We start from the raw sequence: 26,275 nt of genomic DNA on the forward strand, positions 1-26,275 counted from the left end.
TCCTTAACTTCAATTATCCAGCCTTTGCAAGACTGATGTTGAAACATCGGGGCAGTCATACCTTCAGCAGTTATAGCCGAAACTGACATTGTGGCCTCAAGAAATTTGTGATTGGCTCAAAGGGTTTCGCCGATTCTTAACGGTCTTTATGATACATTTTATAGGAATGCCGAGGACTGACAACGAACCGGCGTTTTAAGCTGTCTTAGTAAGGTCCCTATAAACGACATCCCTAATATTGTTTCGTTACTGTATTAGACACCGATTACACGGTTATAGCCGAGTATACAAGAGCACGTCAGTTGTTCTTCCGTTTCGCTGTTTGGCGCCAAATTGAAGATTCCAAGTATAGCCTGGTCCAGCTCCACCTGGTCTTTTCAATGGAGTGAAGGTCTTCTGCTCTCTCCTCTGCTTTCCCCCGCGGGTACTGCTTCGAATAATCTCAGAACTGGAGCGATTTCATCAATTCGGACGAGACATGACCTAGCCAGCGGAGATACCAATTTTCGACATAGCGACATAGCTTCTTTCCGTGCTTTCAAAAGAAGCTTTGAAATCGACGAAGGTGGTATGTGCCGATCCTCTCTTCACGGGTCTTTTCCCAAGGTAGTGTTTGGCCCACCCTAATGTAAACATACATATCTACATATATATCAAACACATACATATACATATATGTAATGTTACGTGAGCATGTACTCAAGTTCCCCCGGTTGTGGGCAGCGCCGTGTGTTGTGTTGTGGCACTTCAGCTACTCGCCAATTTTTTGAGCTTTTTTCTTTGCATTCTTTTTCGCCGCAGTTAATTGCGCAGTTTCAGAATTAAACGCTTTTTGCAAAACAGTTGAGTTTGATCCCTTTTTCATTATAATTTTTTTTTTTGCAATTCGTTTTTGCTGCTGTTCGAGCGTTGGAGTTTATTAATGCTTCTAGCGAAAACAACAAAAACAACAACATGTACAGCAATCATAATAGAACAATGAGCATAAACGCTATACAGCAACAAAGAAAAAATAAATCACAACAAATTACAACAACATTGGCGAACTTAAGAGTCCATAAAAAGCGATAAGTTTCGAGCTTATTTGTGTAGACTTTCCACTTTCAGCAAGTTGTGCTGCAGATCGAGTTTATAGGTAGCTATGTAAGACTAAATGCATACAAGCGCATACAAATGTATGTATACTTATATGTATGTATGTGTGTCTGTCTGCAAATGTTTGAATTTGTTTTGAAATGCGATATTGGAGTGCGGTCGAGTGCGCGTGCGTCTCGTGGCGAAGGAGGTTATTACAAAAAGCGGCTGCCAACACACTTACAGACACACAGATGCATTTGAATAGCCACACACACACACGTAAATAATTAAAGTCGCTTTATATTGCACAATTGCTTCTAAGTAAATGCAGTTAGTGCATTTGAGTAGGCGCATTCTACAGTTGTATGTTTGTCCCGTGGAATGAAATATGACTTCACATGAATTTTCAAACATACACTGTGGGTTCGAAGCGGTGGTCCAGTTAGTGCAAAAATTAAAAATAAAAACAAGAAAAGACATTAACTTCGGTTGTATCGAAGCTATAATATCCTTCACAAATAAGAATTTTCCCTTGACAGACTTGATCCTAAAATGATCAGCTTAGAACGACGGTTCGTCGTATAGAGAGCTTTACAGGTCAATATAGCGCTTTGAGCCCGTCACACATTACATTTTCTGAGACGGCTAAGATCAGTTTCGGCTATGTCTTCTGGTTTTCCGAAGGTAAGATTTCCGAGATGTTTCAGCCTCAGTCTTGCAAAGGCTGGATAATAAAGAAGAAAGTGCCTGGAAGCTTCCACCTTACGATTTTCCAACTTTCAAAAATTGGGTCCGACTAGATTCTTAGCCTGACAACATGTCTATTCCACAATGTCCAACGTCGCGTGGTACCTGCTGACGACAGCCTTACCCCGCGGTACACAAAAGCACAGCGGATAAAATCAATGCGTTCGTCAGCGTCCTTAAAATACCAGGCATTTTCAGTTTTTATTAGCACACTAACTACCTTGGTAGGGTTCGAGGCCCATTTAAAGCCTCTGCCGTACTTTAGGTTTGGCACCCGGTGGCAATGCAACTCCACATTCAACTGACATAGTGCCAGTTATTCCCGCATTCGGGTTTTAACCACAACCACCACGATACTTGAAGGGCCAGTCCACATGAGTAGGTTAGATCATACCATCAGATCCCATACCACCCAGATCTGTAATGTCCGAGTACATCGGTCATTCTACAATTACATGGACCCATTCCACTACCTCCGTCCACACAAAATCAACCCAACCCATCAGATAAGCAGAAAACCCAGACTAAGACAAATCCGAACTATTTGTTACCCTCAACCCGAAGTTGACTTGACCCGGACAATCGGTGGACGAACCGGTGACCGTCTTCACTTAAACAGCATTGGCATCGTGTTCTTTATCGATATGTCCACCCCACACCTAAACTTCAAGTATTTACAATCCTTAAGAATTGTCCTCCCGCCCGCTCTAACTCAGACCGCGGGTGATCTCGACCAGAAGAAGAAGGTTGAACACTTACAGATTTGCACCAACTGCCCAAGCAGAGAGTCCATGATAAGATTCCAAATATATGGATCACAGATAAAATCCTGTTGGAAGCCATGAACCACTCTAATCTCCACACTGCCATTAAAGCCGATCAGAGAGACCTTTTTTGTCCCAAAAGTAACTCCGCCAAAGAGTAATTTCTGAACAATCAAGCTTCTCCAATCCTCGATCAAATGCCCCCTTGAAGCCAACAAATATGCCAAAATATGGCCCCATGTCTATATGTGCCAAAGGCATACTTGTTGACGTTCATCCTGATAACATTCTGAACAGGAAACTATCCATCCGCAATACTGCGTCCTTTCCTGAACTCATACTGCCTATCGGACCATATACCCCGCGTTAGTTTATAAAGCCTTTCCACCATAACTTTTTCTGAAAACTGAAAGGAGACTGATGCCACGATAAGAACGAAGATCGCTCCTGATCTTATCAGGGAAGTTCAGGAGGGGAACAACCCTCGCACTTTTCCACTTACGTGGAAAGTATCCCCCAGGCGCACTTGTTTTAAACGGCCTCCAGGTATTCCAAAGTGAACTTCCACAAGCTTTTACATAACTCTCCGCTCAAACCATCAAGACCTGGAGACCGTTTAGACCTAACCAGGCTAAAGGCGTACCCCAATTCCCCATCATCTATTGGAGGGACGGCACCTTTTGTGCTTGAGGTGTCTGTACCTCCAATCTGGGAAAGAACGCACCTAGCAGAACCCTCGCACGCTCTATTCAAAACGATTAGAGACTGTCGCAATGTCCAGTTAGAACATAACCAATTGCGATAGGATGAACTTTTCTCAGGGCAAGTAGTTCAGCCGATATACAGAGGTCAGATCGACCATGCAGTCGCACAGGAATTGCTTGTCGAACAGCCCAGTTCCCAGTATTAGAACACAAGGCGCTGAGGAGCTAGTCGATTCAGCTCGTCAACAAACTTCTTGGCAAACTTAATATACCCTTTTCAGAGTCTAAAAAAAAGGTTTCTAAAATCATGTTACCTGAAATTAATATTCTCTTGAGAATCGATGAAATAGAAATGATGAATGATAAAGTTCATCACTGTAATCTCATGCAGCAGGATTCGTGAATGACGGTATGAATATACATAGTGTAGTCAAAATTTTTGTTTTTGTATATATTAATTGCAACACTAAAATAAAGTTGAATGAAGTTGTAGTCGCAAGGCCTTGGAAATGCTTTTAATGCAACAGCAAAACGAAAATGCAACTCGAAATGCTAAAACCTTCAGAAATATGACCAAACGGACTGCAATATTATTCACCTGCCTACACGAGCTCAGTTCGTGGATTTTGTGCGCAAAATAATTTACGTTTCACCAAGAGTCGCATTAAGCCACAGTGCATTTTCAAAGCAAGGTGACGCTTGTCAACCAAGATGAATGAAAAAAATTGCTAAGTCGAAGAAGTGAGTGAATGTAAGCGTGTCAGAAAATATGAAGACAACTCGAGTGATGACTTTTTGCATTTGCATTTTGGTTCGTATCGCACTTCCCAGCCGGTCAAGTGGTGCAACAAGTGAGCGGATTACTCGCGAAAAAGCAAAAAACGCATTGGATTACAATTATGATTACTCATTTACATCAATTTATTGTTTTGATTTAATAACTGTTTTAACTTCTTAAGTGGTGAGACAGATTGGGCACAAGGCTTTCCAGGGCATTAAAGTAAGCCAAAAGTCGAAAGTGGAAAACTTTAAGACTTTTGTCAAAAATATCAAGTTGGTAATTGTAATGGAGCATAGAAGTGATAAACTGTATTTAAATGGACTTATGTACATATGTCGACTTGATTAAATCAATTAACTAATTCATTATAAAATATTGTCCAATTTTGATGCAATTATAGTCCATCTTTTCTTAAAGAGAGTTTCTTAGAGCATCTCTTTTCTTGTAATCTTTCTTTGCCTTCCTGTGAGAATTTCAATATTCTTCGTTTCCCTTTAGTTGTGTTGCATGCAATCATTCCTCAGCTGCTCCAACATATTTATTTGCATTCACATTGAGTTCAACTAAAAATAGAGACTTGCAAAGTCAATGGAATTTGCTAAAAATAAAGAGAAATGCATTGCTGGAGGGTAACGAAAGATTCATGCAGCAATGAAGAATGCACACTGCGTAACCTCTGTGGGGCAATGACGGTGCAAAATAAGCGTTGCATTGAGGCTTAAATATACTCGTACATAGATTTTATAGAGGGTGTTTTAAGGGAAAAAGATGTTTTATTCATAGGTCGTGATTAATCGAAGGATTTGGATTAAAAAAATAATGAATTTTTAGGAAAGTTGCAAACAAAACTATACGAATTTAGGTCTAATTTTTACCAAATTGCCTTGAAAAAATTAGTTGGAATCAAAAAACAAATCCTTCGATTAATCACAAGTTCATCCTATTTAAAAATACTGTGAAATTTTTCAATAAGATCGCTTCACAAGTTTCTGAGAGATCGTGATCCCGACTTTGAAACGATGTTTCGCGAAAAACATGGCCAAAGATTGAAGTAACCGAACGGTCTAGGCTGACGGGCCGCTCTCCCAAAGGCTCTATCTCCTACACTTTTATTGCGATTGTCATTTTTTTCTTCTTTACTGGCGTAGAAACCGTCGAGTTATCACCAGCGCGCTAGCCGTTTCTTCTTTTCGCAAGGTGGCGCCAATTGGAGATTCCAAGCGAAGCCATATCTTTCTCCACTTGGTCCAACGGAGTGGAGGTCTTCCTCTTCCTCTATTTCGCCAAGCGGCTATTGCGGCGAATACTTTCAGGGCTGGAGTATTTTCGTCGTTTTTTTTTTTTCATTTGGACGACATGACCTAATCAGTGTAGCTCATCGTTCCATCGAATGCGATATTCGCCGTGGCAAACGCGCAAAGGACCATAAATTTTCCGCAGAACTTTTCTCTTGAAAACTGGTGGTGCCTGTCGATTACCTTTTCAGGTACCTTTTCCAAGATTTGGCGCATGGTGAATATTCGGTCGGATTTTCCAGGCCTCAAGCCACATTGATAAGGTTCAATCAGTTTGTTAACGGTGGGGTTCAGTATTTCACACTGTACGCTCGATAGAATCTTATCCTTAGTTCTTTTGCTATGGTCGTCATCAAAAGGGGAGTCTCTCATCCTAGGCTGATTGTGCTTTTTCATTGGTAGCGTTTTTTACGTGATATGGTCCCAAACCCAGCGCACAACCCTGTGGAGAGGGTGTTTTGCCTTCTCACTTTAGCTCGCCATCAAATGGATGTTTTCTGGCTACCCAGAAAATACTTGGTCAAAGACCAGAAGTCATGACCTGCTTGAGGCATATGTAAAGGAATCGTTTCTGGCCACTCCCAAGCTAATGGCGATAAAGAACTTTCCTCATTTGCGTGAACTACACATGACTCTTGGCATTTTTGCTTTGAGAAAATATTGTAGACATACCTTTGTATTCGAATAAAAAAAAAAAACAATTTTTTCGAAATTTCAAAATCCACATCACCCCTAAAACAAGCAATTTGAGCCTTATTAATATGTAACATAGTTGTAGTCCATTTTTTCGAATCACAGCCGATTTGAACGTTCTTCAATTAGAATATTGGCTTCCAACAGCTTAGTCATAGGTTGGTCACTAGCGTTGACCACTGCCCTGAAGTGTCCCACAAAAAGGAGTCTACGAAATAAAATCACAAAGCCTAGAGTCAGGCCCAATTCCGTCTTCAGTTATAAAAAATAGGTTTTAGCAACATCTTCGGCATGCAAACTACTTCAAACAACAACTTAATTTTGATGCCAATAAATTCTGAAAAAGAATTTTTAAAATAAATATCCACGAATGCCAAAAAAAAAGTAAAAAAGAACATAAAATCAAATCGCATGAGTGTCAGCCTAGCTCTCGCAGAAGAAGACGTTTGTATAAATTTGGCAGCTGTCGGACCATTAGTTTGGGATTTATATAATCTATATTTCAGAACTTACTGGACCGACTTCAAAATTGCTTCATCTCATTATCTCCACATACTTAAGCTACTAATTTTTTGAAAATGGTTGCACTCGGACTACAACTACGTCTGCGTCCCATAGATATTTATTTCCATAAAATTCTCTTACTTAACAATATAATTTCTAATTTATTTATAAATCGAGGGGCAGTGACATTATTGGAATAAAACTTAGAACAAATAGTGCCTCTAAGGTGTGCCCTTTCTCGTCCGTAAATAGTTGGGCGGTGACTTTTCATGTCCCAGATACCGAATATGTAGAACTCAAGGCATGTCGCTGTTTTTTTACCTCAAATATTGGTTTATGCAGAGAGATTCCTTTACCGATGCCATTGTGGCAACAATGGAGCAAATCTAGCCAACTTATCCCTTAATCCTGATTGAATGAGCTTACATATATCTCAATCGAATTAACTAGAAGACATAACAGAATGTAGTAATGAAACCAAGTAAGTCCATAGTAAAAGTGTCTGTACCTTCCACTCTCTAAAATAGATGATCCATTAGGTAAATTGCTAAAATGGTTTGAATAAGGACCTGGAAATCGAGCTGGTAATCTATTTTCCACCGATATAAACTCCAAAAGTGATTAGTCAATAAATGTATCTATAGAAATCTTATAAAGAAATAAATCAATTCCATCGCCTTCATTTATAGTACATATATCGCCTCTTCTAAAATGAACACATACAGAACGAAATAACTTCTGTTATCTAATCCGATAGGGATGGTTTCACAGCAGATGTTCCTTCAACTTCGGTCGGCGATCTTCTCACATATAATAAAGTACTCCCAAAACGTTAGTATCTTAAATATGGGAAAAATCCAAGGCAATAGCGGCTTTCACGAGGATTATATAATACTAAGCGAAAACTCAGCGAGTTGGAAAGCCACCCTTTTTTTAGATATTCTCTGGTGACCTCAATCCACCAAAACAACACTTTATTAGTAATCAATTGATTGAACACTTGTGCGCTGCATAAATACAGATAAAAGGTATTCTTCATCAAGAAAACTTTTGAATATAAAAAGACCAATAATTGTGGCAAAAATTATCCAACTTAAACTGCTAACGTCGACTAGCTTACAAAAAAAAAAAAAACAAGAAAAATTTTGCAAAGACAATATGCTCATTGGAAGCGCTTGTTGCCTATTGCCACACAGTGGCACAGTGGCAAAGTCAGCGAAACTTTTAAATAGCAATTTCTGGCTGACTAAGCAACTATGCGTCGCGAATGGGCTTTCGAACTTTGCCCAGGTAGCGGGGAAGGTGGAAGTGGAAAACAAAATAAATTACACACTAACTATTTAGGCATGAAAGCCAAAAGTTGGCAATAACTTTACGGCCGACGTCGCATAACATTTCAACGAATTACATACACACAACGACATATTTACCTGGACCTAGATAGGTGCTAGTTTCTTTACATTCGCAGTTATCGCAACGCAATCGAACAGTCGTGGCAGCCCGCCCGCACAATGCCTTATCTGATCATCGGCATTCGCAATGGAAAGTGAGTTAATGCATCGCACATTGGAAATCGAATTCATTCAATTTGGGTTAAATTGCGAATAGTTGGAGATCAAATGGCTTTTTCTACCATTTGCGAGCGAGCAAGAATTTGGTCAATCGAACGGTCAAATGCCAACTGCGGCAAATGCGAATGAAAGTCAAGCCCAACCAGTTTGGGTAGTAAACAATAAAAATACTTAGAATGTGGCACAAATTGTTGCTTAATTCGGTGAGCGTAATGTTAATTGAGGGCTACCAAAAACTGCATTCTAGAAGGGTGAGCGAAAAATTGCCGACCGCATATTGCATGGTTAAGCCTTTAGAGAAATTGCCGCAGGGTTACAAAAACAAATGATAGATAAATAATTGAAAGGCTATTTCAGGATGTGTGTTGACATAAACGACGAGTATATGATTCGGAATAGTGTTTGGAGAGGTTCAAGTGCGATAAACTCGAGGTTTTGCGTCGTTATGTAACACTAGATGAAACTTGGCTTCATCATTTCATTCCGAAGGCCAATCGACGCTGATCCTAAATAGTAGAAATCTATGTAAATTTACACCTATTATTGAAAAATATAGAAAGTAACAGACAAGAGACCTTAACCGAGCTCTAGTTAACCGAAAACGGTGGATATTTATCTGAGATTGTAGTGAAACATTCCTGATCCAAACTAAAAAACAAAAACATTGAAGAAACTGGGCGTCAAAACTTTTGATATGATTTGAACCTATCCCAAATCTGCTTAGAAACTCTATTTCCGCTATTTCACCTGGATGTCGAGTGAGAAGTATGAAAAGTGACACCCGAGAGAGAGTGCGGAACTTTCATTAAGGAAGTATTGAGATGATTATATTCTGGTTCTGCTCTTATCGTACTTCATGAGTTCGAACTCCTATAACTATTGAAAGGTGAATTTTACTGAGGGCGAGGAGTAGACTAAGTCTCCGACGATTAACTCTGGATCAAAAGAATATTTCCTCTTTATCTTGGAACCAGCATTAATACCAACAGCAAATGAAATCCAATGCAGGATAACTCTTGCCAACTGGTGCTACTTCGGACTGAGTAGCCAATTGCGAAGTAAAGTTCCCTATCGACAAACAAAGACCAAACTCTACAAGTCACTATCATCCTATTATGTGGTGCAGAGGCATGGACGATGGCAACACATGATGAGTCGGCGTTACGAGTTTTCGAGAAAAATATTTTGCGGAGGATTTATGGTCCTTTGACCATTGGCAATGGCGAATACCGCAGTCGATGGAACGATAAGCTGTACGAGATATACGACGACATTGACATAGTTCACCGAATTAAAACACGGCGTTTACGCTGGCTAGACCATGTCATCCGAATAGTGGAACGACTGACGCGCTGTTGTAAATTCGGCTAAAATCGCGTAAGCGGTTTCTGCGCCAATATAAAAGAAGAAGAAGGATCTTATCTCCGACCAGTGTTTGCGAAACTGAAGACCATCCAACGAGTAGTGAATCGCACTAGGGCACCGACGATTAATTCTGTAACGTACGGACTTTGCTAGTAACCGACCAGAGTTTGCCGAACTCGCTTGACGCCCAGCAAACCAGTAATGAGTCGCTAATAACCAGTTGAGCTCCGTTCGGATTCTGCAGCAAATTAGACAAAAGTACCTGTCCTAGCATGCTCATCAGCATTGCAGGTTCCGTCAAGTCCACTATGGCCTGCATAACCAAACCAGTGTATCATGAAGTAACTCGTTGACAGAGGAAAGAATTCGTGAATAAAAGGCTTATTTGATTCTCGGGACCTAGATAAACATTCAGTATTGTGCTATGACGAAAAAGAGGGAAAACTGGAATATGTACATATATAGGGAATGTTGATGTATTAGACTTATCCGATTATACCTTCCAGTTGACCCTGTATAAAACAAACTCCACTTCCTCTAATCGTCAGGCAGTACATCTGACAGATTTTCGAATTTGATTTTATTATGCAATATAAAAATTTTATTGAAATAATAGCAAAATATATTTATTCCCGAAATGTGTTATTTGATTTAGAGATAAACTTCTAAGCTCTAAATTTTTATGCACCATATGCTTCCATAAAGCACCACCTTCCACCTCTCGAAGCGCGAGTGTGGCGCATATCTATGCATCTCGGCACTAATCTCCCACCGCCTATCTGTCTGACTGCATGTCTATTTGCGTTATACGGCTGCCAGTTGCCGTCTGCCCGCACAGTTGTGCAATTTTTTCAAATGTTGCAAACAAAAATTCGTAAAAAAGAAACCAAACTAACCTCAGTCCAAATTCTTTCGGCACATTTGTTTACACAATTGCAACATTTTCGCCGTAAAAATTGTCAACAGGCATTCAATTATGTGTACGTTTGCGCCAATAAAGTTGTCCGATTGCCAACAACACCCTCGCCCCACCCCCACTCCTTTGCACGCCTACTCAATCAACAACAAAACATGTCGCTGTTTACTTCGACGCCATCGAATTGTGTCACATTCCATTTTCAGTTCTTTTTTATTGTTGTTTGTGTTGTCGGTATAGTCTATGCTGTTGTTGTAATAATTTTTATAGCAATAGTGTTGCAATTGCGTTTACAAATGTCAATAGTGTGCCGGCATTTTTTCGGTGACTTGCCTATTAAATTCATCAATTTCCAATCACTTTCTGATAAAGTTGACTTTATTTGCAACAAAAAATAATTTTCGGAGGATTTTGTTAGTTTGTTAGTTTGAGATTTTAAAGTTTTTTTTCCAAAATAATTTTGAATTTGTTGTGGAACTGTAACTTGATGAGTTCATCTCCCAGCTGGCCTTAATTCTATTGTTAAATAGATGTGTTGGGGCAGCTTTAAATGACTGATTTCGAAGCCATCCTTCAGCGGTACATTTCTTAAAGTATTAAAGATCTTAATCTTCATTTATCGGTCAATGCTACCAAAAAATATGCTCGGAGATTGTAGTGTTGCCTTGAACAACAATTCGTGTCAAACTTGGTGGAAATGTTTGTTAAATGAAACAGTTGTCCACACAACGACTTGACCTTGATTGATCAGTTCGTATGGTAGCTACATATATACTTTAGCGATCCGATATTGACGGTTCCGACAAATAGTAGCTTTTTAGGGAGAAAAGGGCGTGTGCACAATTCCAGATTCATACCTCCTAACTGATGGACTTCATCGTGTATGTACAATCAGACAAGCGAACATGGTTAAAACGACTCAGCTCGTCACACAGATCAGGCCTTATTGTATCCTATTCAAGATACAATGGGCTCTTAACTACACTTTAAAACAAGTAAGGAAGGGCTAAGTGCGGGTGTCACCGAACATTTTATACTCTCGCATGATAAAGTGATAATCGAGATTTCATTATCCGTCATTTACATATTTTTTTATTTTGCTGTAAAATTAATTAGAATTAAATTCTGAGAGATTTACCGATATTTTCGGTGAAAAATTAGGTTAGGTTAGGTTAGGCACTGAGTTCTTCGTGTTCGATATCAGGGACCTTGAAAAGTTATAGTCCGATCACGACAATTTTTCCACAAGGGATACCTCAGCTCAAATACCGTATTTGTGTAAAGTTTTATTCCGCTATCATCATTGATTCCTAATGTATATATTATATAGAGAAGGCATCAGATTCCAATATAATGTAGTGTTATATTGGAAGAAAGTGTGGTTAAGAACCGATTTCACCCATATTTCGTACATATCATCAGGGTGTTAAAAAAATATTATAAACCGAATTTCATTGAAATCGGTCGAGTAGTCCCTGAGATATGGTTTTTGGTCCATTTCTTCTGTAAAATTTAGTGTTTCTGGCGTTTTTTGTTAGTCGGTTAACGCACTTTTAGTGATTTTCAACATAACCTTTGTATGGGAAGTGGGCGTGTATTTTATCCGATATCTTCCATTTTTGAACTGTATATGGAAATACCTGAAGGAAACGACTCTGTAGAGTTTTGTTGTCATAGCTATAGCAGTTTCTAAGATATGCACAAAAAACTTAGTAGGGGGCGGGGCCACGCCCACTTTTCCAAAAAAATTAGGTCCAAATATGCCCCTCCCTAATGCAATCCTTTGTGCCAAATTTCACTTTAATATCTTTATTTATGGCTTAGTTATGACACTTTATAGGTTTTCGGTTTCCGCCATTTTGTGGGCGTGGCAGTGGGCCGATTTTGCCCATCTTCGAACTTAACCTTCTTATGGAGCCAAGAAATACGTGTACCAAGTTTCATCATGATATCTCCATTTTTACTCAAGTTACAGCTTGCACGGACGGACGGACAGACGGACGGACGGACAGACAGACATCCGGATTTCAACTCTACTCGTCACCCTGATCACTTTGGTATATATAACCCTATATCTGACTCTTTTAGTTTTAGGACTTACAAAAAACCGTTATGTGAACAAAACTATAATACTCTCCTTAGCAACTTTGTTGCGAGAGTATAAAAAAAACATCTTACAGAAAGTCTCTTACAGTGATTCACTGCCGGTTCTATAAGCTGAAATAGTTGTGTCTAGGGTAAGTAAGTTCGAGAACCAGGTTTTCTGTGTCCATGGTGTAAATTCTGAGCATTTTCTGCTGGAAACCTCAGCTTCTAACAGCTGTACATAAGTAATTTTGCAAACCTATTGTAATTGAAAATAAAATCTTCTCTTTTTGCATTAATGATTTCATGAATCAATGTATTTTGCTGTCAAACTCAATTCGAAAATTGATACGGAACGAAACTATCAAAATCTATATTTCTATTATCTTGATCACAGACGTGAGATAACCTCTAGTTAAAGAGAATAGAGTAGAAAGAGAAAAGTGATAATTATAAATCTTTGGCGTGCCCCAACTGGATTTATAATAGGACCCTTATAACTTCAAACTATTTAAATTAATGAACAACCTTCCGACTGTTCCAAGAGATAAGAAAGCAATTCAAACTTGCAGCTATGAACCGTAGGACATCTGCGTCATCTATGGCTAGGTTAATTGCGTAAAATATTTTATTTATACTACTGTGATCAAAGAGTAAGTTGGGATAATTATCGTGGTGTGGAGCACTTTGAATTCCTTCAGCCCAGCAAAACTGTCAACAAAGAATTTTATTTCAGCCCTATGCATCCTTTGCTTCAAGGTAGGTGCGAACAACTCTTCACAATATCATATTGCATTGGTTCTTCCCGACCTTTTCGCCAAAAACTTAACTCATATCGTTCCAGAACCCTCGTATTCGCCTGATTTGGCCTCATTGCTACTCAGCGAACTCAAAGACCAATACGGATACGCTGTTTTGAGACTGTTGAGGAGTAAAGAAGAAGGTATTGTAGGCTGTACTGGAAAACTACTACTCCGACTGTTCCAAAAACTGGAAAAAGCGTTTGTTAAGTGCTTTTTAGGTATGCAAAGAAACCAAATTTCCAAGTTAAGGGTCAAGTCAATGGACACCATTATGTTGTCCAGCGACAGAGCATACAAATTTGGAAATCCTTCCATCAACCTTGAGTGCTGTCAGTGGACATAATATTGATGTCGATAGGATTAAAAAGTACATATAAGGAATCTAACTTGGTTAACTAATAGTATATTGGACTGTTGGCCACAAGAGACTTCAGAGGTAGGGCCAACATTAAGAGTCTTAGGTTGTGTTGAATATTGGTCGATGTTATTGGTAAAAAAAGCATTTTGGAATGACCATATTTCGGATCTTTCATAAAGTCAATATGTTTGTGCTTAGATGAAATTACAATACCTGAACTTTGGTATTCTACTTTTTTTTTGTTTTTTTTTTAGACCATAAGCAGGGTTTAAATGCCTTCGTACTCCCTATATAGGACGGAATCCTACGATAGTAGTGTATACACTAAAAATAATTTCCCTTCTATCATGGGTTTTTCCTTTTGCTCTGGACCGCTTTCGCACTACATCAGGGTAAGGTTTTCAAGATGGCTTTATTGCATTTCAGTTTCTAGGCTCCCTATGTCCGGTATCCCTGCATAATACGATTTTGTGTCAACATCAAGCTATTTGGCTCACCTTCTGTTGACTCGAATTCTCCGCGGCCGTAGGTTCTGCGTCCACATCCCTTTTTTTAGTACATATTCCACAAAGCAAGCCATTTGCTGACATTTGTTTACTATATCTTCTGCATTGACTTGTACAAGCTTGTTTTCTAATGTCCTTCTCCGTGATTCTTTCAATCGACAGTACTTAAAAAGGCCGAGTTTGGGTTCTTTAGTGTCGAGTCCGTTAATACATGCAGGGTTTTCTGTTGGTTTTCCATGTTGTGTGTGTTTTTTCGAAAATATTCATAACCGGAGAGCATTTGTGTTAAGTAATAGTTCAGCTTGTAGTGCTTTCTACTGTGCTGGATCCATATATCCTTGATTAGCTTAGCGGTGCGTCTTCTTCTTTTGTGTTCCCTTGTCCACTGGTCTTGCTAGAATTCAAATGTTCACTTCCTTACTTGTTGGCTTATGGACATGTGTACCTCTGTTCGGTCCTTCTTAAATAGCCGGAGTTGTATTCTCTCTTTTGCGAGTAGATCCCTCGGAATTCTTACTTTGATGATTGAAACCCTGTACCAAAAAAGAATCACTCACTCTTATATATGAAACTTTGAACGACTGGTGAGGTGGCTTCTTTTATTTGCGGCAAATCGCTGACCAGTATAGCTTCCAGTGAAATATGTGCTCGTTTTCATTTCTAAGAATGCACACAGTTTCTAGACTCTGTATATATTTGTATGTACTTCTGCACTGAGAAATGCAAGTTCAACTGCATAAATATTATTGTGGCAATTGTCGGCAGCAGCAACAACAACAAAACAAAGCGAACACAATAACGAAATCAAAGATGACTGCACAGCAAAAAAGCCAGAATAGAAGGGCAAATAACAGTAGAATAAAAGAATCACAAACACATCCCCACACACACACACCAACATATTTCAGTTGCTATTTTCTTCAGTTTACTTTTAGCTTTTATATTTTTATCGTTTTGCTTTCAGTTTAGCTGTGTTTTTATGTGTTGTAAGTTTTATTTGTTTTTGCTTTTGTTATCTTGTTGTAGTAAGTTCGCATGGGTTTGTTTACCTCTTCAAGTTTTTGTTATGTCTGCGCGAGCTGCGGGCAACAATTCGCCGTAAAGAGAATTTGCAGCAGCAAGTCGAATGCAACAACAGCATCCAATGGTTGTTAGTGCAACATGGCTAATGTAGCGCTAGATAAAAAAGTGAAAGAGAGCGATGTTGCAAGATATGAAACTTTACGCGATAACTTCGCTAACTTAACGTTTTCGCCGATTCTGACATATTGACGGTAATTTTTCAGATTTTTTTGTTTTGATAATTTTTATTTTTCGAAATTGCTCCTCTTCTAACGAATAATAATTGGCAATAATTTTAGTTGAGCAATATGAATTTTTCAGTTGAGTAATATGTGGACATTTATGCTCATTTATCCATTTCAGGGTTGGAAAAAATTAAGGAGAAATATTTCTCATTATTCTTTTATTTGAAAATCTGTGTAGAAGGACACACTTTATCAAATAATTCCTCATAATTTATAAATTAAATTTCAACTCCTCTGCTTCTCCGCTTATCAGTAATTGTTCTCTTACATATACTCTACTTTACGGCTTCGTGTTTATGATCAGCTGTGCTCTTCGTGGTTTTTTAAGATCTTCTTCTTTACTGGCGTAGAAACCATTTACGCGGTTATAGCCGCGTTAACAACAGTGGCGCAGGGTGGCGCCAATTGGAGATTCCAAGCGAAGCCAGGCCCTTATCCACCTGATCCTTCAAACGGAGTGGAGGCTTTCCTCTTTCTCTGTTTCCCCCGGCGGGTACTGCGTCGAATACTATAAGACCTGGAGTGTTTTCGTCCATTCGGTCGACATGGCCTAGCCAGTACAGCCGCTATCTCTTGATTAGCTAAACTATGCCAATATCGTTGTATATCTCATACAGCTCATCTTTCCTTCGACTTCGGTACTCGCCGTTCCCAATGCGCAAAGAAGCATAAATTTTCCGCAGAACCTTTCTCTCGAAAAATCGCAACGTCGACTCATCAGATATTGTCGCTGTCCATGCCTCTGCACCATATAGCAGGACGGAAATAATGAGCGACTTGTAGAGTTTGGTCTTTGTTCGTCGAAAGAGGACTTTATTTTTCAATTGGCTGCTAGTCCAAAGTGATTCCTGTTGGCAGGAGTGATTCTGCGTTGGATTTCGAGTTTGACGTTGTTGTTGGTGTTAATACTGGTTCAAAGATAGACTTCGAAGTTATGACTGTCAACAGTGAGGTATGAGCAAAGTCGCGAATGCGACGACTGTTTGTTTATAGAAAGGAGATATTTTGTCTTGCCCTCATTCCCTACCAGACCCATACGCTTTGCCTTCTTGTCCAGTTTGGAGACAGAAGAACTTACGGCGCGGTTACGCCAGCAGCTCTATACTCCTACCCGATCCTGACGGAGTTTTTGACCGTATTAATTTTGCGAGGATACCAAATTCAGACATCGCGGAATAAAGGTAGCTTCTTTTCGTTCTGTCGAAGACGGCTTTCAAATCGACGAAAAGGTAGTATGTGTCGGCCTTTCTTTCTCAGATCTTTTCCAAGACTTGGCGCATGGTGAAAATCTGATCGATTGTAGATTTTACAGGTCTAAAGCCATACTGATAAGGTCCAATCATTTTATTGGCGGTAGGTTTCAGTCTTTCACCCTCTACTCGATTAGAACCGCGATATTAAGGCGGCTTATCCCACGGTAATTCACTTAAATTTCAATCGTCGGACATGCTTTCATCCGACAATATCTTGCAAGAAATCTGATGCATGCACCTTATCAGTTCTTCGCCGCCGCAATCGAATAGCTCGGCCGGTAATTCATCGGCATTTTCTTCAGGCGGGTAATTGCTATTGAAACCTCATCATGGAAATGCAATGGAACGTCCGCTCTAACGTCATCGATTGGGAAATCAGGTTCACCATCTACTGGTGTTATGCTTTCATTGGCATTTAGCAGGCTGGAGCAGTATTCCCTCTTTTACATCAGTATGCTCTGAACATCAGCCACTAGATCAAAACGTTGGGTCTGACAAAAGGATGCTCCGATCTTAAAGCCTTCCGTTAGTCGCCGCATATTTTCGTAGAATTTTCAGGCATTACTTTCCATACAAGGACTTGGTTCCGATCGTTCAGTTTATAGGACAGCTAGCTGGTTGTCCAACATCGACGGTGCCGACAAGATTTAAAGACTAAAAGTCAAGTATGTGTTAGTAGTCGTTGCTTTAGACATACTGACGATGAAAATTCTATAATCGACTAAAATCTAACTGACAGATGTCGCCAATCGGTTAAAAAAACACTTCTCAGTCTTTTGGAGTAGACTTATTAGACTCTCCGGAGAATAAATAATTTTCATAACAATTAGCAAGGAGTTCTTATATACTTCTGTATAATATGTTTAAGCATATGAATGTACATACATATTTGGATTCCAAAAAGTTATCAAATTACTCTCGCCTTGCTGACGCTGTTTCTGTCAAAGTGTCATTCTAAGTTAATTTTTCAATGACACTTTCGTACTCATTACGTTTGCTATCGTCGGCATTTAGTGTTCTACTTTTCGGATACGCACTTGAAGCATTTGTCATTGCCAGACCGTTAGGCTTCCTTTCGAAACTGACTACACGACGAATACGAACATTGCTATATAATATATAATGACATATGTATATGGTATATACATACGAGTATATGTATGTACATGTACGGCATATCAGCAATTTGCGTCGCACTGTTGCTTTCCATGCAACAGCGAAATCCGTCACTTGACAACACTTTGTGGGCTTTGCACAGCCAAATGTCTGCTAAACGTACACTTCATAAATCAACAACGTCAGTGTGGCTTTCCTCTTTTGCTCTCTACTGTAGTGTATATTTGCATTACCGTTGCGTGTGTAAGCGCAGCTTGAGTTTGAGTCTAAACTGCAGCCGTAATGCATTACTCTTCTTGTGTATGTTTGTTTGTGTGCAAATAACCGTGCCGAGTACTAACAAAACGGTATTAAATGCATACAAAACTCTTCGAATATTTTTTGGCTTTTCAATGTGCCGTCCGTCTGTCTGCGCCGTCCGTCTGCTTTTGCACCAAACTGCACTGTCTGTTTGCTGTCTGTACTCTGTCTTCTGCCTGTCTGCTGCCAAATATCTTTCGCCCGGTAGTCTGTCTGTCTGTCTGTCTGTCTGTCTGCTTGTCTATTTGTTGGATTGTCAGCATGTCTGTCAGTTTTGTACTAGTTTCGCATTGGCAGTAGAACAAACAGGTAACATCAGGTAAATATTGGCACAGAAATTTACTCGCACTTGCAGTTAACTGGAAATTTAATTAGAAGGCTGAGAGTAGGTGTATTTTTAGTAGACATAAGGTAACGTGACTCAATGGAAAATATCAAAATCAAATTAATGTTGCCAAATGTACTAAAACGAGTTGGTAGCGAATTCATTGACTTACCTAGCAAGGTACTACATGAAAAGTTGGGCACTCACAAGGTGAGTTAAAAGGAAAAGCGAGTTATCTTAAAGTTATGCCCAGAATATACACATAGTTTGAGATTGTACAACTGGAGGCGTACGCCAATGATACTCGTATTGATATCTTTGGCCTCAACATCCACCCCGTTAGTTCTGCTTTTCCCAGACTGGATGAGGAAGCGAAGCGAAGCTATGGGTTTGATATTGAACGAAGGCAGAACGAAATATCTCTTCTCATCAAACAAACAGTCGTCGCACTCGCGACTTGGCTTCCACGTCACTGTTGACCGTCATAACTTCGAAATCGTAGATAATTTCGTATATTTTGGAAGTAAACCAAGTCGAAGGAACAATGAGCTGTACGAAATTTACCAACTTTGACATCGTTGAGCGAATAAAAGAACGGCTACGCTGCCTAGGTATGTTGTCCGAATGGATGAGAACACTACAGAACTGAGATTAATCGACGCAGTGCTCTCAGGGGGAAGAGGAAAACATCCACTCCGTAGAAAAGACCAGGTGGAGAAGAACAATTGGCGCCAAACGGCTGTAGAGAAGCCATTGGCAAAAGGTGCGGTCTCTCACCGAAGGTAGTCCTCTACCTCTGCGACACCATAGCCAAGTCCATTATGCTCATGGTCCCGTAGACATCGTCGAAAGGTGATGGCTGCGAAAGTTGCTATCAGATTCAGATGATCTGGGTTTCCAAAATAACACGTGTCTGAATACTCGGCAATCTTCATACACTTTGACTTCATGCTGGATCACTTGGATCATGAAATCGCCAAACCAAAGACTTGCGTCTACTTCTCTGAATGGGAACGGTTCGGTACGCTCGTATCCTCTTCTACTATTAGACAGCTGTGCTTCGCGGTAGCTTGGCCAGAGCTGGGCCATCCACTGTCACAAAATACTTACATATGGCCCAAGATTGATCGCAAGAGATCTAGTCATCACTTTGCCATAAGTAAGGCTAGCCTATCTCAAGGTGTGGGGTTTTTAACAGGTCATTACCCTATTACTTCTGCAAAAGCTGAATGGAAAAAGATGAGGTAGAAACACCCCAACCCTTCCTTCCTGACTGTCCCGCGATTGGGAGGTCAAGGCTTAAGGACTTGGGAGCACATACCTTCAGACATCCCACCGAACTTGCGAGAATGGAAACTAAACGCCCTAACCTAACCTAATGTATGTACATACATACAGGTATATACAAGTATACTAAACTAGATCGTTGCTGACAGCAGAAACTTAATTAGAATTAATGCCACACTTGCCTTTGATTACTTTCGCACTCTGTTTGAATAAAATGCAACATGCCATAGTTTGTTTGTTATTGTTGCAACTCATCGACTGGTTTGTTCAGTCGCTTCCAGCAAACGTCAGGTCTGCAGTTGTGACTTTATCTTCGTACGAAATTTTTGTTTATATTTGCACTCGCACGAACATTTATTGTCGGTATGTAAGTGTGTGATTGCCGGCAGTTATTTGCATGTTCGTTTGCTTGTTAGTTATGTTTACAGTAGTAGGGAGTTGCCAGCTGGCATTAACTAGTTGCTACTCGTTGGTTGTTGGTACGTTGCCTTTACTCGTTTTTTACCCGCGTCGCACTCGTATGAAGCACACTTTACGGCGCGAAATTTCGTCGATTTTCATTACATTGCGAAAGATTTTGAGCTTCACGACCGACAATTGCTACACTTGAAGTAAACAGCATCACGTTCGTCTTACAACTGCAGTTCGTTTTTCTGTGCAGCGAATGTGAATGCTTCGTTAGTTGTTGTTTGTCGCAGATTTAACTTTCCGCTTTGCAATTAAAACGAAACGAAATAATTGTGGACATCTCTGTTGTTGGAAACACTATTTTGTGGCATTTTTCTATTGTTGGCATTTTTATACCCTGGGCATAATAACTTCTAACAATTTTTTGATTTTAGAAAGTACTTGTGGTAATTTAAAGTAATGCCCAGATGATGATACCATTTTCTTCTTCTTCCGGCGTCGGTATTACCCGGTTATAGCCGAGTTCATGTCAGCGCACCAGTCGTTCTTCCTTTTCGTTGTTTGGCGCCAATTGGAGATTCCAAGTGTAGCTAGGTCCTTCTCCACCTGCTCTTAACAACGGATATCTTCCTCTGCTTCCCCAGGTTGGTACTGTGTCGAATACTCTCAGAGCTGGAGTGTTTTCATCCATTTGGACGACATCTACGTGAAGTAAAACTTAATTCTAGGAACCTCCCTCTGGGTATAAAACCATTAACGGTAAATCAAAGAAGTTTTGACCAGGACCTTACAATTTGAAGCAATAATTTTAAACAATTTTACCCCGGCATATGTAGTGATAAAGGTTAAGGTAGTACAAAAGGTTAAGTTTTCAGATTTTTGATTGCAGAACTTAGAATGATTTTGGTGTCTAGACACAGCGGTATTGCAGGAAACTGTAAGGTTGTTGAGCTTACTAGGACTTCTGAGCTTGCTATATGTACTTCAGGCTCAATAACTGCGGAATGCGAACAGGTAAGAACTCCGTTGGTTTCTTGTGGTTTGCTATTGGACTGTTAGGTCTCAGACCAAATCAGTAAGCGTTAGTCACCTACCAGCAACTGTGCAGTCACAATGTCTTCTGGCCCACGATAAATCGGAAGAGGTCTAAGGAGCCCTTCACTCTCAGCAAAATACACCCTTGAATAATTTTAGGAGTATAACAGGACACTGTTCGATCGGGATTCATTCGATAAGATTGAAAATTTTATCGGATACCTGGTGCATCAGCTGTTTAGAAGAAGTTGAGATAGAATCATCATCCTCTAATATCCGGATCAAAGCAAAAGCACATCGGAACATTTTGTAATAGGTTCTGGACGTTTTGCTGATAGCTGATAACCAACTAAAGTCCGATTTGTTGAGAGATTAGTCATCTAACTGAACCTAACTATCGCGTCTATTTATAATTGAATTCGAGCTGGGCCGTTATGGTTTTGACCAAGAATCTGAGTATGACTTTATATGGCTGTGATATGACCAGAAATATTCGGGACCGATATTTATTTGTTTCCGGAAATCTTACCGATAGGAAAGCTTAACAGCTGGTAACCATGGCAGTCAAGTATTTTTAACCGGAATAGACCTGGATTTATGTATAACCACCCAAGAATAGTTAACTCGACGGTATTGTTAAATTTTTGTGGAGGAATGTATTTTTTCGCTACAACAACAACATGTCTCCAAATAAAAAAATGTGTCAATATAAGTGTGAGCGACGTTAACAGCAACAGTAAATGATGAGTGCGAACTTGGATCAACTCTCTGTACTCTCGGCTACTGTTTACCTTGATCCTCCTCAGAAATAGTTATTATGCTTCCTTCTTTTGGAACCGAGACTTTATATTTAATAAATTCAGAAGTAAATATATTCGTACATAATACACATCTTATGATATATACCCAACTTCTTCTTATATATACCTGAGGCATCTAAAATATCTCTATTTTATCGTATGTCTATCAATCTATTGCCGTCATGTGAGCAATTAGAGTTGGTATTTATTTCGCAATATTTGTCACACTTCACTTCATGGGAGCATTAGGTTGGTCCAAAAGAAATCATTTGAAAGATTTACTCGTCAGAATACCCTCAACAGAGTACATTAAACTTGCTGCGAAGTTTGTAACATCAAGAACGAAATGCCAGAACCCCAAAAAATTATGAAGAAACGAAAAATGTGACGAGATAAATCGATTTAATGTTGTTGTTGCAACGATTATCCAGTCCCCGTTAGGATGGTAAGGTTCAGATAAATTGTCAACGAGCTCATCAAACGGTAGGCCAAGGAAACGTGCTGTTTCGATGGGGTTGGACCATAGGGAAAGGTGTATCAGATGTTTGGGATAAGCCTGGTATGTAAAGGGGTGATTAGACTCATGTGGGGACTCGTTGCATGCTGGACATATATTTAATATGACGGTTTCGATTCTGGATAAGTAGGACTTTAACCTGCTACAGTATCTAGAGCGAAGCTGCGCAAGGATCACTGTCGATTCTCGCGGCAACTCGAGCTCGTCGTCTACAATGGGTGGTGGTTTGATTCCAAGTATGCCAATCACTGAAAGGGAGTCGGTGAAGGTGTTAATGGTTCCACTGTAAATGGCGATCAGTGCATGTCTGAAGTCAGTTGTGTCCAAAATCTGGTGGACGTATTGTTTTATGTCGTGGACGTAGTCTAGGAAGGACCTCTTGATGTTCCTAGGAGGCGACGTCACTACAAGCAGGTGACAGCAGGGATTATTTCTACGGAAGCACTTCAGCAGAAACTGCTTGAACAGGAGCTCATTATGCTGCTTAACTGAAAGCATGCGGGCCTCACTGTGCAGATGTTCGATGGAAGATATCAAGAGGCAACCCATTGTAGTCCGGAGAAAATTGTTCTAACCACATTGGTGCAGGTTGATTAAGAACCGGTCAATTCAATCATGCCCGTCGGTCTGTCTATATATTTGTATACGCGAACTAGAACCTCATTTTTTGAGATATCGATCTGAAATTTTTCACACATCCGTTTTTACTCAAGGAGTTATCGGAACCGTCGATATCAGACTACTAAAGCATATACCGATTAAACTCAAGTCCTTGTATGGAAAAGTCTTGTATTTATCAAAATATCTTCACGAAATTCGTTGCAGATTAGTATCTAAGACAGCGCTATAACTATCGAGCATTACGTTCATATCAGACTACTAAAGCATATAGCTGCCATACAATTGAGGCTTAGAAAATCTCTTCTAGGAATTCATTCATTATTTAAGGACCACCATAATGCATTAACATAGATATCTTTAAACTCTATAACCATATGTATTGTATGTATTCACTGACTTCAAAAGCTGTTTACAATTATATTTGTCATACAGTTTTTTCTTTGCTTGCCCGCTACAGTCGGTGTGGTGCTATTTCTGTCAGTGACACATGTGTGCAACACGAAAACGCAAAATATTTTAGTATCTAAAACAAGCAACATTAGTAGTGGCAAACTAAAATAGCGCATATATAGGGTGATTTTTTAAGAGCTTGATAACTTTTTTTTAAAAAAAAACGCATAAAATTTGCAAAATCTCATCGGTTCTTTATTTGAAACGTTAGATTGGTTCATGACATTTACTTTTTGAAGATAATTTCATTTAAATGTTGACCGCGGCTGCGTCTTAGGTGGTCCATTCGGAAAGTCCAATTTTGGGCAACTTTTTCGAGCATTTCGGCCGGAATAGCCCGAATTTCTTCGGAAATGTTGTCTTCCAAAGCTGGAATAGTTGCTGGCTTATTTCTGTAGACTTTAGACTTGACGTAGCCCCACAAAAAATAGTCTAAAGGCGTTAAATCGCATGATCTTGGTGGCCAACTTACGGGTCCATTTCTTGAGATGAATTGTTGTCCGAAGTTTTCCCTCAAAATGGCCATAGAATCGCGAGCTGTGTGGCATGTAGCGCCATCTTGTTGAAACCACATGTCATCCAAGTTCAGTTCTTCCATTTTTGGCAACAAAAAGTTTGTTAGCATCGAACGATAGCGATCGCCATTCACCGTAACGTTGCGTCCAACAGCATCTTTGAAAAAATACGGTCCAATGATTCCACCAGCGTACAAACCACACCAAACAGTGCATTTTTCGGGATGCATGGGCAGTTCTTGAACGGCTTCTGGTTGCTCTTCACCCCAAATGCGGCAATTTTGCTTATTTACGTAGCCATTCAACCAGAAATGAGCCTCATCGCTGTAGACCATAAATCGGACGTAAAGCGCGAAACACATTTCGAACCGAACACTGATTTTGGTAATAAAATTCAATGATTTGCAAGCGTTGCTCGTTAGTAAGTCTATTCATGATGAAATGTCAAAGCATACTGAGCATCTTTCTCTTTGACACCATGTCTGAAATCCCACGTGATCTGTCAAATACTAATGCATGAAAATCCTAACCTCAAAAAAATCACCCGTTAGATTCACACACACACACACTTGCATAGCATGGGAATAAGCAACGGTGTCAGCGTCGTCACGATTGCCAAATGTGCAAATGGCGGCGTGGAGGAGATCTTGAACGGCATTTTGGCCAATGCAACGAATATTTGCGCCGTGCACTTTTTCACATTTCAAATTGCACACGGAGTAAATAAGTATGTTTGCCCAAGTGCTTTAATTATGTGGACAGTATGCAAATAGCAGGCGAGTGCTTGAGTAAATACTCGTATGAATATGTGTTTCTAATTAGTATGTGTTGAAATATTTGCGATTGAAATTGGGGGCACCGTGAAATATAAGAAGTATTATCAGTGCATATACAACTGAAACGAGATTCATTTAGAAAATTATATAAATTATTTGTTTACAAAGAGTAAATTAATTGGAATAAAACACATAAGTACATACATATGCAGCACCTTCATACATACATATGTATACATGCACACATTCATACATATGTATGTATGTATAAAGCTGAGTTTGTAAGATCCACGATTTCAAAGCTCTTAATATCCTTGTCTCAAATATGTATATTCAGATTTTAGAACAAACCTCATCAATTTAAGATTACTATCGGCGTGCTCTTTGTCCAAAAAATCAGACTTTTGAGTTCTCGAGCTCTGAAGATAAGCTCTGACAAGTAAATGTCTATTTAAAAACCATTTTTACTTTTCGCCTTATGCCATTTTCGATGAGTTTCACTCCGAGGACACCATTTTGACTCAATTGAGGATATAAAAGCTGAATCGAAGAAGGCTCTGATGGCCATCACGACAGAGAATTTTTCCAAGAATTTAAAGGTCATCATAAAGATTTTTTCTTCTCTTACTTTGTAAAACTACTTTTAAAATCAAATGTTCATTTAATCAATATACTATTACTACATTTTATTTATATTATTACATTTTATATTCAATAAGCATTTTAAAATATTTTCAGATTATATAAAAAATCGCATGCGAGTTCTTTCATTTCTTTCTTATTTTGCAAAAGTACTAGATGTTCATTTAATATTGTCCTTTTTCAAAGCACCTTATTACATGCTATTTTAAATATTTTCAGATTATATACAAAAATCGCATGCGAGTTCTTGCATCTGACACCTTTATCGCCAAATTGCTGTTAATTCACAAACAACAAACATTTCAATCAGAAGCAACAACAGCTACCATAATGTAGTAGGCATGTAGCGAGTGCATTTTACACCTTCGCTATGCTGCGATGTGCAAACGCAAACGAAGGTGGACAAAAACAACGGACACCTTCGCCACATGCAAATTCCAACTCCCCTCATACAACAAACACAACAGCATCACCGCTGTCGTGGAGAACTCTACACACTCACACTCACTACACATTTGCTCAGCGTCAGTCAATTAGATTTTCACAATCGCAATCGGTCAGCGGTCAAATTGCGCGTAAGTTCGTGTTTCGGAAAAATAGTAATAAACGCGTTAGAAATTAATAGAAAAAGTGTTTTCTAAATCATATTGTGTAATTTAAAATCTTGTGCAAATTAAATAAAAGTAAAATTGAGTGAAAAGTTGTTAGTGTTCTAGTAAAGGCATAAATTGTGTGTGAAGTGAAATAATGTGGT

At 39.4% G+C, this 26,275-nt stretch overlaps 1 protein-coding gene across 1 annotated transcript in view; it reads right to left on the reverse strand.

Moving 5' to 3' along the window:
• Positions 1-26,275, reverse strand: part of LOC105222216 (uncharacterized) — a 294,428-nt gene that overhangs the window by 240,596 nt on the left and 27,557 nt on the right. The gene's annotated exons all lie outside the window — the stretch shown is intronic.

Source organism: Bactrocera dorsalis, chromosome 4 (assembly GCF_023373825.1).
Source record: "Bactrocera dorsalis isolate Fly_Bdor chromosome 4, ASM2337382v1, whole genome shotgun sequence".
In the NCBI taxonomy this organism is placed as follows: domain Eukaryota; kingdom Metazoa; phylum Arthropoda; class Insecta; order Diptera; family Tephritidae; genus Bactrocera; species Bactrocera dorsalis.